Genomic DNA, 16,089 nt, shown 5'->3' with positions numbered 1-16,089 from the left:
GCATTCAGCTTGAGGTCCTAGGTACAAATCCCAGGTTGAGAATAGTGATATTTGGTTTTTGCTCATATCGCCCTGAGTCTGGAATCCTGTTCTATATGTCAATAGGCTCACCCCTATTACATTATCATACAGAAACACACTTGGCAAGTGGATGATTTGTGTGTATGTAAAAATATGTGTGCAGCTATTGAGTCTGAAATAAGGTGACAATTTCTTACAACTGTTGGATCATGTCTCCATTCACCATCAACAAAGTATTTATACTGGTGTTCACCTCAGGTAAAATCAATTATAGTCACAAAGTCTCCATGTGATTTAACCATGGGGATTGTTTTCCATTCGTAAAGGTTCCACTGATGTAAACCTGCAAATGAAATTCATCAACATGAAATAAACATTTACTGGTCAATCTTCCTGTTTTAATTGAAGGTCAGTCAATCAAAGTATGTTCTTAAAGGCTCAAGAAATCTCTATGCATTGTATAAAGTAGATACTAGCTACTTGTCTTCATTCTAGTGTAAAACTGTTTTCCTATAAATCCTACTGACTCATTTGTGTACTTGATAATATATTCATATTATGATCACCAAAAAAATATGATGAGTTGTAATTAATATGTGCAATTAAATTCAATGTTCATGTTTTCCAACACAAGAATTTTACATTTTAAAATATTATTATGCCCTCGAACAGGATATTATCGATAATTAACTAATAAATTAAGCAATGTCAAAAGGTTTGTTTACAAAGATTCAATATTCCCATACCTGTTTGCCACCACCTTCCCATTTTAAAAACAGTTGGTAACACTTTAACATCGTCGACTATTTTGCTTCCTTCGGTTAATGTTTCGACCTTCTATGGCCGATGTATTCGACATCACGTTCAGGAACTGCTTTTGTGTAATATGGAGCACCATCTTCTATGTTGTTGTCATCGTCTCGAGCATTACGATCATCATCAATCTTCTTGTCAAAAGTAAAAGCCTCACCTTCTTTGGCTGGCGAAGACGGACCATGATCCTGAGTTTTCGCTACAGTATCTTTTTGCCATTCTTTAGGCTGATTACTACCAGCGTTACCCATAGTTGTTTATATATTTTAGATTATGCGGCAATTACAGATCGTTAGTTTTCACTCTTCTATTTTTTAATCCAAAAACTAAAAACATTGTAATTAGTAGTAAAACACAAATATCTGCAAATATCCAAGAAATAATGAAAACATCTATGATCTAACCTCCTATTAATGACATTATTTGTCAAATGCCAACAATTTTTTTTTTTTTTATAATTCGTCCTTATAGGACAGGCTATAGTCTTACGACCATACTGCCTAGTCTTACGTATTTCTTTTCTTCAAATTTAAATTCTTAATATATTGTCTTTCGTAAGTATTCCAATTAGTAGTTTTCGTAAGTATAGTCAATTCCAGGTAAAGTATAATCCATTTTTCCAATTGTCAAATCCAGAGTAAATATCAATTCAGTACGATTTTCCTCGTCAGTGAATATGTTTCATACTATCCGTAAAATATGTTTTTACTATCCTCTTCTTAATTTAAAGCTTCATTGAGATATAGAATTTGCAATTCCACTATTTGCTCTTTGCTCCATGTATTGAGCGTGCTTCAAAATTTCAAAAACTTAGAGTAAGTACTTCCTCTAAGTTCAAATATAATCAATGGCAGATATTATCTGTCAGACTCAGCTGTTAAAGAACTGATTATAATACATTTTATAATATATGTCTGAAACCAATATCCTGTAAAATAGTTAACAAGTAAGACTTAATAACAATATTTACAATATTACTACGTAATAGAAATTTCAACGAAACAAACAAAAAACAACTAAATATCATTTACAGTGTCTTTTATAAATTTATACAAGTAAACATAAGTTGAGGCATTCTTAAGCAACTCTTTTAAACATTGCGGGACCCGGTTAGGCTTCTTATAGATTTTAAAAGCTCATCCGCCAACACAAGGCGCTGAATGTTGAAAGATGAACATTCGAAGAAAATGTGATGTAGTGATTGAATTTTTTGTGATTGACAATATTCGCAATAGGGAGAATTAGCCATTTTAATACGATGAAGATGACAATTTAATCTATAATGACCAAAACGCATACGACAAATAATTGAATAAAATTTTCTATTGATAAAATTATTTTTCTTGCAAAACCAAGGAGTGGAGTTTATTTGGACATCCATACTAGCAAACCAGTTTCCTTTATTTTCATGGTGTGTGTATTGATATGAATGTCTCCCCATGCTTGACACATACGCTGTTTTAAGAAACTAACAGCGTCTGTGTGTGGTATGGATACAGTCATATCAATATTGGAATTAGGAATTAATTCTTGTAACTCAACAATTTTTGGCCAGGTAATCTGCCCTTTCATTTCCTATGACGCCAATATGTGAAGGAACCCAAACAAAACGAACTACTATATCTAATTTGGACAGTTCGACCCATAGTTCTTTTATTAAATAAATGACATAATTAGTGTTAGCATGAAATTGATTATTTGCAAGGTTTTCTAATACACTCCTGCTATCACTAACTATTATCCATTTAGTATGGTCAGAATTACAATTTTTATGTGTTTTAAAGCACTGAAAATGGCGACAGCTTCAGCTGTGAAGATACTAGCAGCTTTATCAATTTTTTACCGATGCCTATATTTGATGAGGGCTCATATATGGCAAAAGACACAGCCCTATCATTTTGGAGCCATCAGTATATATAAATTTATGGTCTGAAAATTTTAAAAGCATATTGATTACTTCTTCTTTCGAGGGCAGGTCCTTTTTTGATTTAAAATTATATCAATAGATGGAAACTTACTAATGTAAGATCCTTCATAGCAAGGCAAAATGGTTTTGATTGATAAATGTTCATGTTTTTAATAAAGCTCATGAACTCTTGAAGACCTTGTAAAATATAAATTGGTTTAGGGAGAATTGAGTAACAGAATGCAACAAGTTGGCCAAAAGATTATTATTAGTTACACTAAAAAGTTTTAATATGAATCTTTCTTTCAAGTAATTAAATCGAATACTTAATGGTGGGACATTACATTCTATTTGCATTGCATTTATGGGAGTGCTTCTGAATGCCCCGGTAATAATACGCAAACACTTGTTTTGCAAAACATCTAAACTATTTACAATTCTAGCATCTGCAGCAAAGCAATAAAACCATATTCAAAATGACTACGAACTAACGATTTGTACAATAACAACAAAATTTTGGGGTCAGAACCCCAATATGAACCAGACAAGGACTTTAAAATGTTACATGCTTTATTTGCCTTATTAATTATATGTTTTAAATAATTATTCCAGGATAAATTATATGAAATATGGACACCCAAAAATTTCACTTCAGATGTAGTGGGTAACAAACAATTATTATATTGCACAGCAGGTGTACTGTGACAATGTTTACCAAATACAATAACTTTAGACTTGGATGGATTCACACTGAGATCAAGGTAAGAAAAATAGTTGTACAATTTTGCTAATGCATCATTAATTGTTGAAACCACTTGTGATACATTAGTTCCAGATGTATAAACAACCAAATCATCTGCGAATTGTAAATTTTTAACATAAGGGCCCAATATTAGATTTAGTCTACGGATATACAATATGAATATTAAAGGCGACAATATACCCCTTGACAAACTCCCTTTGACGAATGTCTAGGACCATAAAGGTGTCTATTAAATTTAGTAAATACTTCTCTGTTCATTAAGAAATTTTTAATCCACTTTATAATTTTTCAGGAATCCCTATTTGTAATAACTCAAGGCATAGAATATCTATGTTTACACTATTAAAAGCACCTGCGATGTCAAAGAATACACCGACCAAGTTTTCATTTGCGGATATAGAGTTTTGTATATCCAGCTGTAACTGGCAAACGCTCTAGCAGAACGATTTCTACGAAAACCAAATTGATTGGAAGGTAATATATTATATTTTTCTACATAGAACTCTAAACGATGTTTAAGCAATTGTTCAAATAATTTACCAACACAAGAAGTAAGTGCTATAGGGCGATAAGAATCGGGTGTAACTTTGGCTTATCAGGTTTTAAAATTGGTACAAGGCAATCCATTTTCCAGTCTTGTGGTATTATGTTATTATCCCAAAGAAGATTCAAGATTTGTAAAAATATCTCTAAACTTGTAACACTGAGCTTTTGAATAAAATATATGACATTCACGGCGAGACCATAAGCAGAATCTCTACGAGATGAGATGGCTGATATGAGTTCTTTTATCGTAAAAGGATTGAGGAGAAAGCTATTGTTGGTATTTACATTATTGGTAAAAGTAATTCTGAGTTATATTGTACAGAGTCCGGAGTATATTTCTTTAAAAATCAGATACCCATAAGTCATCTTCATGATTATTAAAATTATAGGTTTTATTAAATTTTCGCATAAATTTCCATATGATAGACAATGGTGTGCATCTATTAAAGGTTTCACAAAGAGAGAACCAACTTTTTCGCCTTTCTATTTTTAAAGTTAGTTTTTAACTGCTCTAAGCCTTTTGAACTGTAAATAAGTTTCCTGTGTGGGATTATTCTTGAAAGATATATATGCAGTTTTGAAATTTGATACAGCCTGTGTACACTTTTGATTCCACCACGGAAGTGTAGGGCTTTTCCTATTGTTTCTCTGACATGAATGAGTTGTAATATTTGAGTTCTCATACAAATATGATCTATTACAATTGGGAATAGAATTCGCAGCTGCAGTGCGCAAAATTTTGCAAAAAAGGAGATATGAGTCAAGAGGAGTTGTATCATCTATTACAAAATCTACTAATAAAACATCAACTTGTTTTCTATACATTTGCCAATCCACCAGTTTGTAATTTGGGTAAATGGGCAAATGTACAGCATTAAAACAATTTCCTTGAGTGTGAATGTTGGGTTGACTAATCATTACTTTTATGATTATAGGAATATGATAACTAGTACCAAGAGGACAATCATGTACAGACCAGTCACAGTTGAGAGCCAGTGATGAAGATACCAATGATAAATCCAAAGCATTGGGTCGCCATGTTGGAGAACCGATAGTCGTTGCTTGCCCATCATTAAGGAGAACCAAATTATTATCCTCAATAACCTCTAGAATATTTCGACCACGCGGGCTGTCGGAACCACAGCCCCAACAAGTGTGATGAGCGTTAAAATCGCCCGCAAATATGAAAGGACTAGGAATAGACTTAACCAATGTATCAAAATTGTTTTTGCTGAAGACTGGGTTAGAGTTTAAAGGACTATAGAAACTAACTATACATATATCTTTATTATTAACTGTTATTTTCACACATACATTTTGTAAGGAATTATCGAAATAGGTGTTAATTCTAGAATAAATAATGCTTTTATGTATTATAATTGCAACACCATTGTGTTTGTTACCACAATCATTCCTTTCAACATTGTAATTTTTAATTTTAAAATTTTGTTCAGGTTTTAACCAAGTTTCACTGATTATAGCAATATGAATATTGTGTGTATAAAGAAAATTAATAAATATATGTTTGTTACTATTCAGACTTTGGGCATTCCATTGTATTATATTTAAAGTTGATAAATCCATTATGAAGATGAAGGGAATTTATTACTTAGCGTTGCTTTTAAAACTTCTTTAATGGAAGTAGAATTAATAGGGGCATCTTTATTACTTATTATTTTAATAATTGTTTCAACTAATGTGCTTATAAATGTATCCGATTTCATTAAATTATTAATTTGCGTATCTAAAGTACGAGCAGAAAGAGCTGGAAATGCATTGGAGTCAAAAAGTTCTGAATATGTGGCATTTCTAGATTTTATTTTATTTTCTTCAACCTTTTGTTTTTATTGGACATGTCGACGAAATAGCAACGTGATTGCCTTTACAGTTGACACATGTGGCATCTTTAGAGTCAATTTGGCAATTTTAAAATTGTGATTTAATGTACAAATCGAACATACTTCTGCATTACGGCAGAATTTAGCAATATGTCCATATTTCAAACATTTAAGGCATTGCTTAACGGGAGGAATATATTTACTTACCTCGTGTCGCCACGAGTCAAGATATATGTAGTTAGGGAGGATGGTGGAGGCGAAGGTTACAGCCACTGCCTGGGTCGGAATAAATTTTACCACACCGTCGTTCCCTTTCATCCTGCGCATAAAGCGCCTGACCTGCACTACGTTTTTGGAACTACCAATCAACGAAAAGACCTGTTTATTGGACATATCAATAGGAACCGAAGTGAGAACTCCAGTGACCTCTGTATCTCTAGCGGGTATAGTTGCGTTCAGAGACAGTTGGTCGAGCAATTTTTATTTTGTATGAACATGTTAGCATTGTTAGGCAAATCAAATGTTATTCCAACCTTGTACTTATTGATGGAGCGCAAATGCATAACACCTGATACTCCATGCTCCCGTATACCTTTTGAAAGGGCCATGCGATCCCTATCACTGAATACTTTGTTCTCGTCCAGGTGGTTAAGGAAGACTATTAGTTCGGTTTGATTTGTATCCTCGGGATACTTACGTGTGTACCCTTTACCTTGTATATTTTATATTTGTCTTTGGGATCTTTATGTTTTGATCCTGCAGCTCCAAGAGACTCCGACGAATCCGTGTCTGAAGATCCGAAGCTCGATAGGTCTGGATCCGGAGGTTCAAGTTCATCTTTTCTCCGTTCTCTTCCCCGCCCATTTTGATGGGCTAACTATTTATGTAGACACTTATTTAATAAATATGTGAAGGCTAATGTACAAAATATACTAGAAAATAAATAATTCAAAAAGGGCGCCTTTGCTTATTCACAGTTTCCCGCCTTTTCCAGTATCATGCCAATAACAAATTGACATTAATAATTGTTGTCAGTCGTCGATAGTGATGTAAACATATGTGGAAAATACGAATATTGATAATAATTGCTAGAAACGTTCCCTAATTTCATAATATTCGCTTATATTTAGGTTATTATTCTAATATTCGTTACATCACTACGCATATAATAGCCAATGTCTTCAAGAAATAGAAATTACCTGTAAAAATATATCAACATTTTAAAGTTGATCCTATATCGATAGATTGATGATATGTATATTTAATTAAAAATTACAAATTGATCAGTAGGCAAAGTTTAATTTTATAAAAATATAACGTCTTGACATTATTATATTCTTATAAATAGTACATAGTCCACCAATCCGCACTAGGCCAGCGTGGTGGATAAAAGTCTAATCCCTCTCAGTACAGTGCTAATATAATTATTATTTATTATTATAGTAGAGTTTCGCCATCGAGTCGTGTCACAGAAATATGGCGGCAAATTATAACAAATCAATGGTTTGTAACCCAGTGAAGAGATGAGTTTATCATAAAATGATATTTTTTGTTTAATGTTATTAATGCTCTTAAATAAAAACATTATTTATTTCATGTTTACACGGGGTTATAAGGCAATTTTTAAAAATTTGCCGTCATACTTTCTGTGTTATGTCTCGCTGGCCAAACTTTTAATATAAATAATCAAATCGATTTAATTTTTCGCTCTTATAGCCGTAGTAGGTAAGCACTAGCAATGGTGCCAGATTAAGGAGAAATACCCGCAAATTCGGGGGAGATGCCCAAGAGTATTAAAACAATTTATCTTTCGTTTGTGACATAACAAAAATGACAAATGACGGTACTCGGTTTTGTTTATAGTTTTAAGCGGCTAATGTAAACATTTCGGTCTCAAGTACCTACGATGTGATGTTTTGTCGATACTTTAATTCTGTTACATTGTATTGAGTGGAACGCTTATAAAAAATACTGTTCGTATTTTATATTATTCGACATGTAGTGTCGAATACAGGTAACTAGAAACAAGTTCTATTATATCTAATAATGAAGTCGTAATTTGAACTTTATATATTGTACGTATCCATTTTCAAAATCTTTTAGCAATAAAACACCGTTTACAGAATGAAAATCCATGATTTATTACATTGTTTACGACATATATCGTATACATACTTGAGAATCGCGCGTCGTTTACGCGCCGACGCGACGCATAAATTCCAACGACTGAGTGTTGCAAACGTTTTCGACACGGGATGTGTTAACAAAGTACCACACTAGTACCTCGGCTCTGATAGTTATTATCGGAATTCGAGGTATTGCCACGCGCGTATTTAGCAACACTGTTCACTGGCATCTGCTCTCTGGCAGAGGTTGGTGTAATATTATTTTCGTGCAGTAATGAAAGGTCTTCGATGTGTGATGCGACACAATAATGTGATATAGATTGAGGAATAGGTAATTTATTTTTATTAAAATAAAATAATGAGTGATGAAAAGCAACCGCTCCTCACGGGGCCAAATATTCCTGATTATATCGAGGTACAGCCTGTGGAACTGACTGCTGGTTCGCTAGCAACGCCGGACGAAAACCTAAACCCGATTACCACCCAGCTTCGGAAAGATGTTTAGAATATCCGACGTCGAATTTCGATACCTTAATACACCTTCTTAAAGGTAACATAGGTACCGGCATCCTGGCAATGCCAGATGCATTTAAAAATGCTGGATTAATATTTGGTAAGCATAAAAATGATGTTTGCTCTTTATTTTCATAGATTTTTTTATAACATTTAAAAATAGCAACTAGTGCCTACAAAATTTAATATCTAATTAATTTTTATAAATAATTGATTAATATTTTGCCATACAGTGGCAAATTTTAACAATGAATTACCTGGTACCGAAAATTGTTTATTATGTCCTTATGAAATTATGCATTATGTATAGTAAAATAAAACTCTTAAAATTTTTATTTGAATTTTTGTAAAAGAAAGTAGTATTTCATGTCCATACATATGACATGCCATTAGCTTTAGCTTTTGCTCATGGCTTTAGCTATGTGAAAGAGGTTTTCGTTTTAAAAGTCTCCTTTATATATTCCCGAGATTGAAAATAGCTTATGTCCTTCCCAGGATTTAATCAAATTCCATTAGGTAGATTTCGAGTTTATCACATTTGGACAGGCAGACAGATGCAATGGGGGACTATTATAAAATATATTATTCTGAATTTTTAAAAGTACAATTCAATCATACGTCTTTGTTGCCTTACGTTAATCATTTATGCAGTGCATACAATAAAAATCTCAAAAGGAATTCATTTCCATGTTTTACAAACTTTTTATTAAAACGGACTATCCAACACTAAAAGATTTTTTAAGTACTAACCAGCAGTTCCTGAGATTAACATGTTCAAACAAACAAACACTTTAGCTTTATATAATTAAATTCATTCATTCATTGAATAAGATTAAATTCATAAAAATATAATTTTATAATTACCTACTGTAAATGGAAATATCAAAATACATTATTAAGATATGTTAGAAATATTGGAAATATTTTACTATTAGATTCTTTTCAGAATATAGATTTAAATGAAGAGGATTTTGCAAAATTGAATCTATATCTATACTATTATATAAAGCTGAAGAGTTTGTTTGTTTGTTTGTTTGTTTGAACGCGCTAATCTCAGGAACTACCGGTCCAAACCGAAAAATTCTTTTTGCGTTGGATAGCCCTTTGTTCGTGGAGTGCTATAGGCTATATATCATCACGCTATACCCAATAGGAGCGGAGCAGTAATGGCTAATCTCAGGAACTACCGGTCCAAACTGAAAAATCTTTTTGCGTTGGATAGCCCTTTGTTCGTGGAGTGCTATAGGCTATATATCATCACGCTATACCCAATAGGAGCGGAGCAGTAATGGCTAATCTCAGGAATTACCGGTCCAAACTGAAAAATTCTTTTGCGTTGTATAGCTCTTTGTTCGTGGAGTGCTATAGGCTATATATCATCACGCTATACCCAATAGGAGCGGAGCAGTAATGGCTAATCTCAAGAACTACCGGTCCAAACTGAAAAAATCTTTTGCGTTGGATAGCCCTTTGTTCGTGGAGTGTTATAGGCTATATATCATCACGCTATGACCAATAGGAGCGGAGCAGTAATGGCTAATCTCAGGAACTACCGGTTTCAACTGAAAAATTCGTTTTGTGTTGGATAGCCCTTTATTTCTGGACCGCTATGAGCTATATATCATCACGCTATGACCAATAGGAGCGGAGCAGTAATGGCTAATCTCAGGAACTACCGGTTTGGACTGAAAAAATCTTTTTGTGTTGGATAGCCCTTTGTTTCTGGAGTGCTATAGGCTATATATCATCACGCTATGACCAATAGGAGCGGAGCAGTAATGAAACATGTTGCAAAACGGAGAAAATTATTAGTTTTGAGAGCTTCCGTTGCCTGCGCTGCGTAAATGGTTAAAGTTATGCAGCAATCATGTATGAAGGGATTGTTCCACTTAAAAGTTCTAAAAATATATTATAAAACAAAGTCCCCGCTGCATCTGTCTGAACGTGTTAAACTCAAAAACTACCCAACGTATTAAGATGAAATTTGGTATGGAGACAGTTTGAGACCCTGGGAAGAACATAGGCTCCCGGGAAAGTACTACTTTTATAACGGAAAACTTTAGCCTGAAAAACTTTATAACGCGGGGAGCCGCGGGCAAAAGCTAGTCTATAATAAAGGATGATAGATAAGTTAGAAACATGTCATTTGAATACCAAGCATACTATATTATACTAAGCATATGGAATTGTTATGAGCCCTTTAACTGTAACTATTCATTCAATGACTATAATATAGAAATTAGTAGATCTAACTAGTTTACACAACATACAATTGTTTCTAAGTATTATAATGTTATCATCAATTTTTTTTTACAAGTATCAAGATGTAATAATTTTATTCTGTTGTATTATTACTAGCTTTTGCTTACGACTTTATCCGCATGAGGGTTTTTCGAGGATAAAATCCTACTATAAATTTTCCCAGTATAAAATTAGCCTATATTTTCTAGAGTCAAAATATTCCATACGTAATTTCATCTATATCCATTTGGTAGTTTTAAGTTTATCGCGTTGAGATAAACAGACGCGGGGGGGGGGGCTTGTTTCATAATATTATTTTGGTTAAAATATAATATGTTGTCGCAATATATAGCTTCGCTGATGAACTACTATAAGTATAAGGGCACTTAACACTATGGACATTCCTTTAGATTTTTTCGGCGCCTATCGAACGGATTCAGAAAAAACACGATCAAAACGAACCGTCCGGTTTCCGGCCCCTAGAAGATGTCGCGTGTTCCACGACACTTCTATAATCAGAGTGACTTGCCTTTTACGATAGATAGGATGAATTGACGGAATTCTCCTATGACCTAATTTCAGAGCAGAATACTTCCGAATATAGTAAATTGTACATACATAATATATCTTTGCCAGTCTTGAAGATTCGTCTTCGGTTAGTCACGTATTTGGCTTCATTTGTTTCCCATTATTAATATTATAAATGCGTTCGTGATGTTATGGTAACATAAAATAGAAAGAAATTTAAGTAAATTTTTGTCTTTACACAAATCCAGTAGAAAAACTGTTGTCTTCGTGAATTCTGGTGTGTGATGAAACCATAATGTCACAAACATACCTATGTATATACATGTGCGTGCGAACACAGTTTGGATATCATACCCCGCAGTCAACACCGGGGGAAACCCACGAATGGGTTACTGGAATCTCCCGGCTTAGCGATTACAGGGTCCTTGAAGAAAGTTAGGAGTGGGGGAAGGATAAGGAAACCTGTTGGATGGGAGGAGGTGAGAACGCTAGGAACTGTTCGCGAGCCCTTATAGACCACAATGTGAATTGGCAACTATGAAGTATAACAATGTCCCCCAGTGCGTGGAAACCGAGCGCACAAGAATTAATTCGGTGGGGCACACAGTTGAAAAATCAAACATAATTATCACCCCTTTTTAACCTGTGGGTTTTATGAATAACGCCACACAAGAAAAATTACTACTAGGGTACCTAAGCATACTAATCGTATTTATCCATTTTTGATAAATAGTGGTATTTGATATTAAAGTATTTTTCTAACACGCATCAAACGGTGTTTATTTAAAATCAGTAAATTTCTATAATCAGTCAATAGGTATCTTTATTAACTTTAATTTAAAAAAACTGAAACATGTTTTTCTTTTTAGACTTTAACCTAGAGAGAACGCATTCCTACCTGTTATGAGAAAAACTATTTTGATATTTATTGTTTCTGCTCATCTTACTCTGGCACTAGCAACCAGCGGGTCGCTGCACTGTGGCGGCACACTGGCCTCGATCGCAGGGCTTCTCGTTACTTTCATTACATTAGTATCGCTCATAGTAATTGTGAATGCACTACTATATAAAATTTATTGACATCTATAATATGTTCCGGGTATTACATCACCTTTGAACCGGAGTTAACTATCAGAATCCTATATATGTACCGATTAGAATTTACATGCTATTTATTTATTTCGCGTTAACGTTTATTCCCGGATAAAAATAGCCTATAGCACTAATGGGTTACGTAACTTCCTGTTGGTTAAAGAATTTTTAAATATGGTTTAGTAGTTTTAAGTTCATCCATTAAAGATAAAAAACATTATGAAGTCTAATATTTTCTGTTTTAATACTAGTAGGCCTGGCAGATGTTGTCTTATTACAGATCGTCTTTTACGTAGACCGCATTTTATGTACAAACTTCTTTAATATTTTTAGATTTCGACAACAGGACCACCTATCGGATCCAAACTTACGCTATTTTTCAATATGAAACCAGCCAAATACGCTCATAAAGTTTGTATGAAGAATGATTTTCACCAAAACATGATAAATATTTCCACCTTTTACCGTCCTTTCTCGTTTATTTTCCGAAATTATTAGTTTATACAAAACTAGTCCTAACAATTACGAATACAACAGAAAAGGAATCAGCCAAATTATCTAGCCGTTCTCCTCTAAAATGATACTCTTACTTTAGTTGATTAACTTTAATTTAATTGATTTTAATAATATGTATAAATATAATAATAAATGAGACCTATTTGCAATACCAATCCTGGATCTATGACCCTAACCATACATTATCTTGATACACAAGTACATACTAAATCGTGATATCAGTTAGATCAGCTATTTGTAGTTTAATCTCATGAGCGAGATGTAGGTAGTCTATAATTCTGCACTTTATATCGCATTATTCTACTTTAATAACAACATTAATAATATAACTTCAGCTATTTCCTTCAGTCTTTCCCTGGTTTTCCAGCAGGAAAATCAGGGAAAGGCATGTACTACTTATTCGCATTTGTTTATTTTGAATGTAGGTAAAATAGACTGTAGGTAATATAATATGAATGATCACTGTTGTACTAGGATTTCAATATTGTCGTCTCAATATGTAGTGAATAATCATGAATATAACAAAGTACTATATTTTTATAGGTGTATTTTGCACTATGGTTATGGGAGCTATATGCACACATTGCATGCATGTGTTAGTTCAGTGTTCTCATGAGCTATGCATCAGAAGTCAAAGACCCGCATTAAGCTTCTCTGAAGTCGTCGAAGATTCGTTTGCTTCAGGCCCTATATCTTTTCGGCCATATGCTAAGAAAATGAAGTAAGTATTTTGATACAATAACATTATAATATTCTAAGTAACAATTGCCCCAATATGTGTTTTGTTCAATATAAAGTTGCAGGTACTTACCTATAACAACAGTGTACGTCCGATCCTATGAGAATATTATACCAATATTATTTGTCTCATGTTACCATTATCTGATAACCTTGAGTGTTGACTAAATCGTTTTCCAATATTTTGAGTGTAACAAATTACGCCTCAGTTGTATGTACATAATAATATGTAATAATAACTTAGAATACCTTGTATTATCGTAAAAATATCGGGTAAAAAAGGATTTTATAAATTCCTTTACTGGAATTTCGCTTAAATAACTTATGATGCATAATGTACATTATTGCGTGATACATCTTATTATTGTAATATATAAATAGTATAGAAAATTTCCGCTTTTTAAATCAACAAATTTAAGTGTCACAAACACCTACACCTACTGTGAACAAACAAATAAATTTTCCCTTCATTTATAATACTTGTATGTAGGTTCACTGATAACGTTCATTTAATAATTCGTTATCATAAGTTCTGTACCGCTATTTGCTAACTAACAATCTTTTTAAAAGACTATTTAGTTTTATTGATAAAGTAAATAAAAAACTGGCACACGGAGAAGGTAATAGGCAAAAATGATGCCTTCAAACAAATTCATATTTGTGGCTTTCAGTGAGGAAACATAAGTAACGGGCTTTCTAGGGATTTTTATCAACGATTGCGTGCTCATCTGAATAAACGCCCGATTATTAATTTCAGCTATTTTAATTTAATATTTATTAAAATTATAATGTTCTTACTTGGGATTTCTAAATACATTGAATAACTGCAGTATCTCGTGTACAAACATCTTAATAGTGCCAGCGGCTGGTAGACTCAGATGTGTATCAGATATTATATTTTGGTTTAGTGACGCGTTTTTTTTCTGTATGAATTAAATATACTTATAATAATAAAAATTTCATAAAATGAACAAAGTTAACACTCACATACAAAGCATTGTATTGTCAGTTTATGTATTAATATGTTACGTATAGCATAATCCATATATTATGTTGATTGTTTCAGGACTATTGTTAATGTTTTTCTGGTCACAACACAATTGGGATTTTGCTGTGTATATTTTTTATTTGTTGCCACTAACCTGCAAGACTCGCTGCGTTTATTTCATATAAATTTACCTGTACACGTGTACTTGGTGTTGCTGTTCCCGCCAATATTAGCACTTTCTATGGTGAAAAATTTAAAATATTTGACACCAGTGTCTCTGATTGCTTCTATAATGACCGCTTGGGGTCTTGTAATAACATTTTACTATATTCTGCAAGATTTGCCACATACTGACACGGTGAAAGCCATAGCTACTTGGCATCAACTGCCATTGTATTTTGGTACAGCTATATATGCATTTGAGGGCATCGGAGTGGTAAGTTTTCATAATCATATAAAGAATTTTATTCTTTATTTCTAATTTCATCAGATCATCTAGATAATATATATAATAGGTACCCTACTAAAACACTACAGCATACCGTTATTAAATTCCTGTGCTAAAATGGCCAACTCATAAAAGGATTGATTGCATTGACGCGGGCAGAATGACATCATTCGTTATAGCTCCACATTATACATGTAATAGTATATTGAAGTTTGTCCTAGTTTTGTGTACTATGATGTCATACTGATATTTTGTATATAAAAATAAAATCGAATACTAGACTAACAACCGATTATATTTTTATAAAATTTCCGGCGTTCTGTTTTTCAGGTATTGCCATTAGAAAATAACATGAAAACTCCTGAAGACTTTGGGGATGGACGGGAGTTTTAAATACTGGTATGGTCATTGTAGGAGCACTGTATACAGCAGTAGGCTTTTTTGGATATTTGAAATATGGTAATCATGTTCAAGGAAGCATAACACTAAATTTGCCGAATACCCTGTAAGTTCACGTAAATACCACAATGTTTATGCTCCAACAACATACCTAAACAAAATAACCATTGAATTTACAAAATACTGTATTTTTACAGATTAGCTCAAAGTGTAAGGTCTGTAATGGCAGCTGCAATTTTCCTTTCGTACGGTCTACAATTTTATGTACCGATGAATATAGTGTGGCCTTACGTGAAATCTAAATTGACTTCAGAACAAGCGCTGAAATATGGCGAGACTGTTACAAGATTCGTCCTTATATCAACAACATGTAAGTTTTATTTGTCTTGTACAATTAATTGTGAATAAATTCGATATTCATATTTGATGCATACTGATATCTTTTAACATTAGACGTGTCTGGGGAATTGGTTATCATTTATCATGTTTATACAAAAAGATAGTGAAAGCTCGTTACCTACATTCTACTTCGTTATACAAATATGTAGGTAACGACTTATTTATTTACAAATAGTTTCAAAGTAAGTATTGTTATGGCGTTGATTCAACAATA

At 33.1% G+C, this 16,089-nt stretch overlaps 1 long non-coding RNA gene and 2 pseudogenes across 4 annotated transcripts; 2 read left to right on the top strand and 1 right to left on the bottom strand.

Annotated features, from left to right (window-relative positions):
• Window positions 1–140: 140 nt before the first annotated feature.
• On the bottom strand, window positions 141–1,123 carry LOC119192897 (annotated as a pseudogene).
• A 189-nt stretch (window positions 1,124–1,312) lies between these two features.
• Window positions 1,313–3,937, top strand: LOC119192895. 4 transcript variants are annotated; one of them, XR_005113773.1, is made up of 3 exons: window positions 1,313–1,649; window positions 3,353–3,501; window positions 3,796–3,937. It is a non-coding gene; the product is annotated as an uncharacterized LOC119192895 (long non-coding RNA). The 4 variants fall into 4 exon arrangements; XR_005113775.1 differs by having other exon boundaries at window positions 1,370–1,388; XR_005113772.1 differs by lacking the exon at window positions 1,313–1,649 and adding an exon at window positions 1,665–1,780 and having other exon boundaries at window positions 3,796–3,868.
• Window positions 3,938–8,280: 4,343 nt separating this feature from the next.
• Window positions 8,281–15,909, top strand: LOC119192896 (annotated as a pseudogene).
• Window positions 15,910–16,089: the final 180 nt, after the last annotated feature.

This window comes from Manduca sexta, unplaced genomic scaffold, assembly GCF_014839805.1.
Source record: "Manduca sexta isolate Smith_Timp_Sample1 unplaced genomic scaffold, JHU_Msex_v1.0 HiC_scaffold_333, whole genome shotgun sequence".
Classification (NCBI taxonomy): domain Eukaryota; kingdom Metazoa; phylum Arthropoda; class Insecta; order Lepidoptera; family Sphingidae; genus Manduca; species Manduca sexta.
Note: the sequence above shows the minus strand (reverse complement) of the source record. Positions and strands in the feature narration are given on the sequence as shown.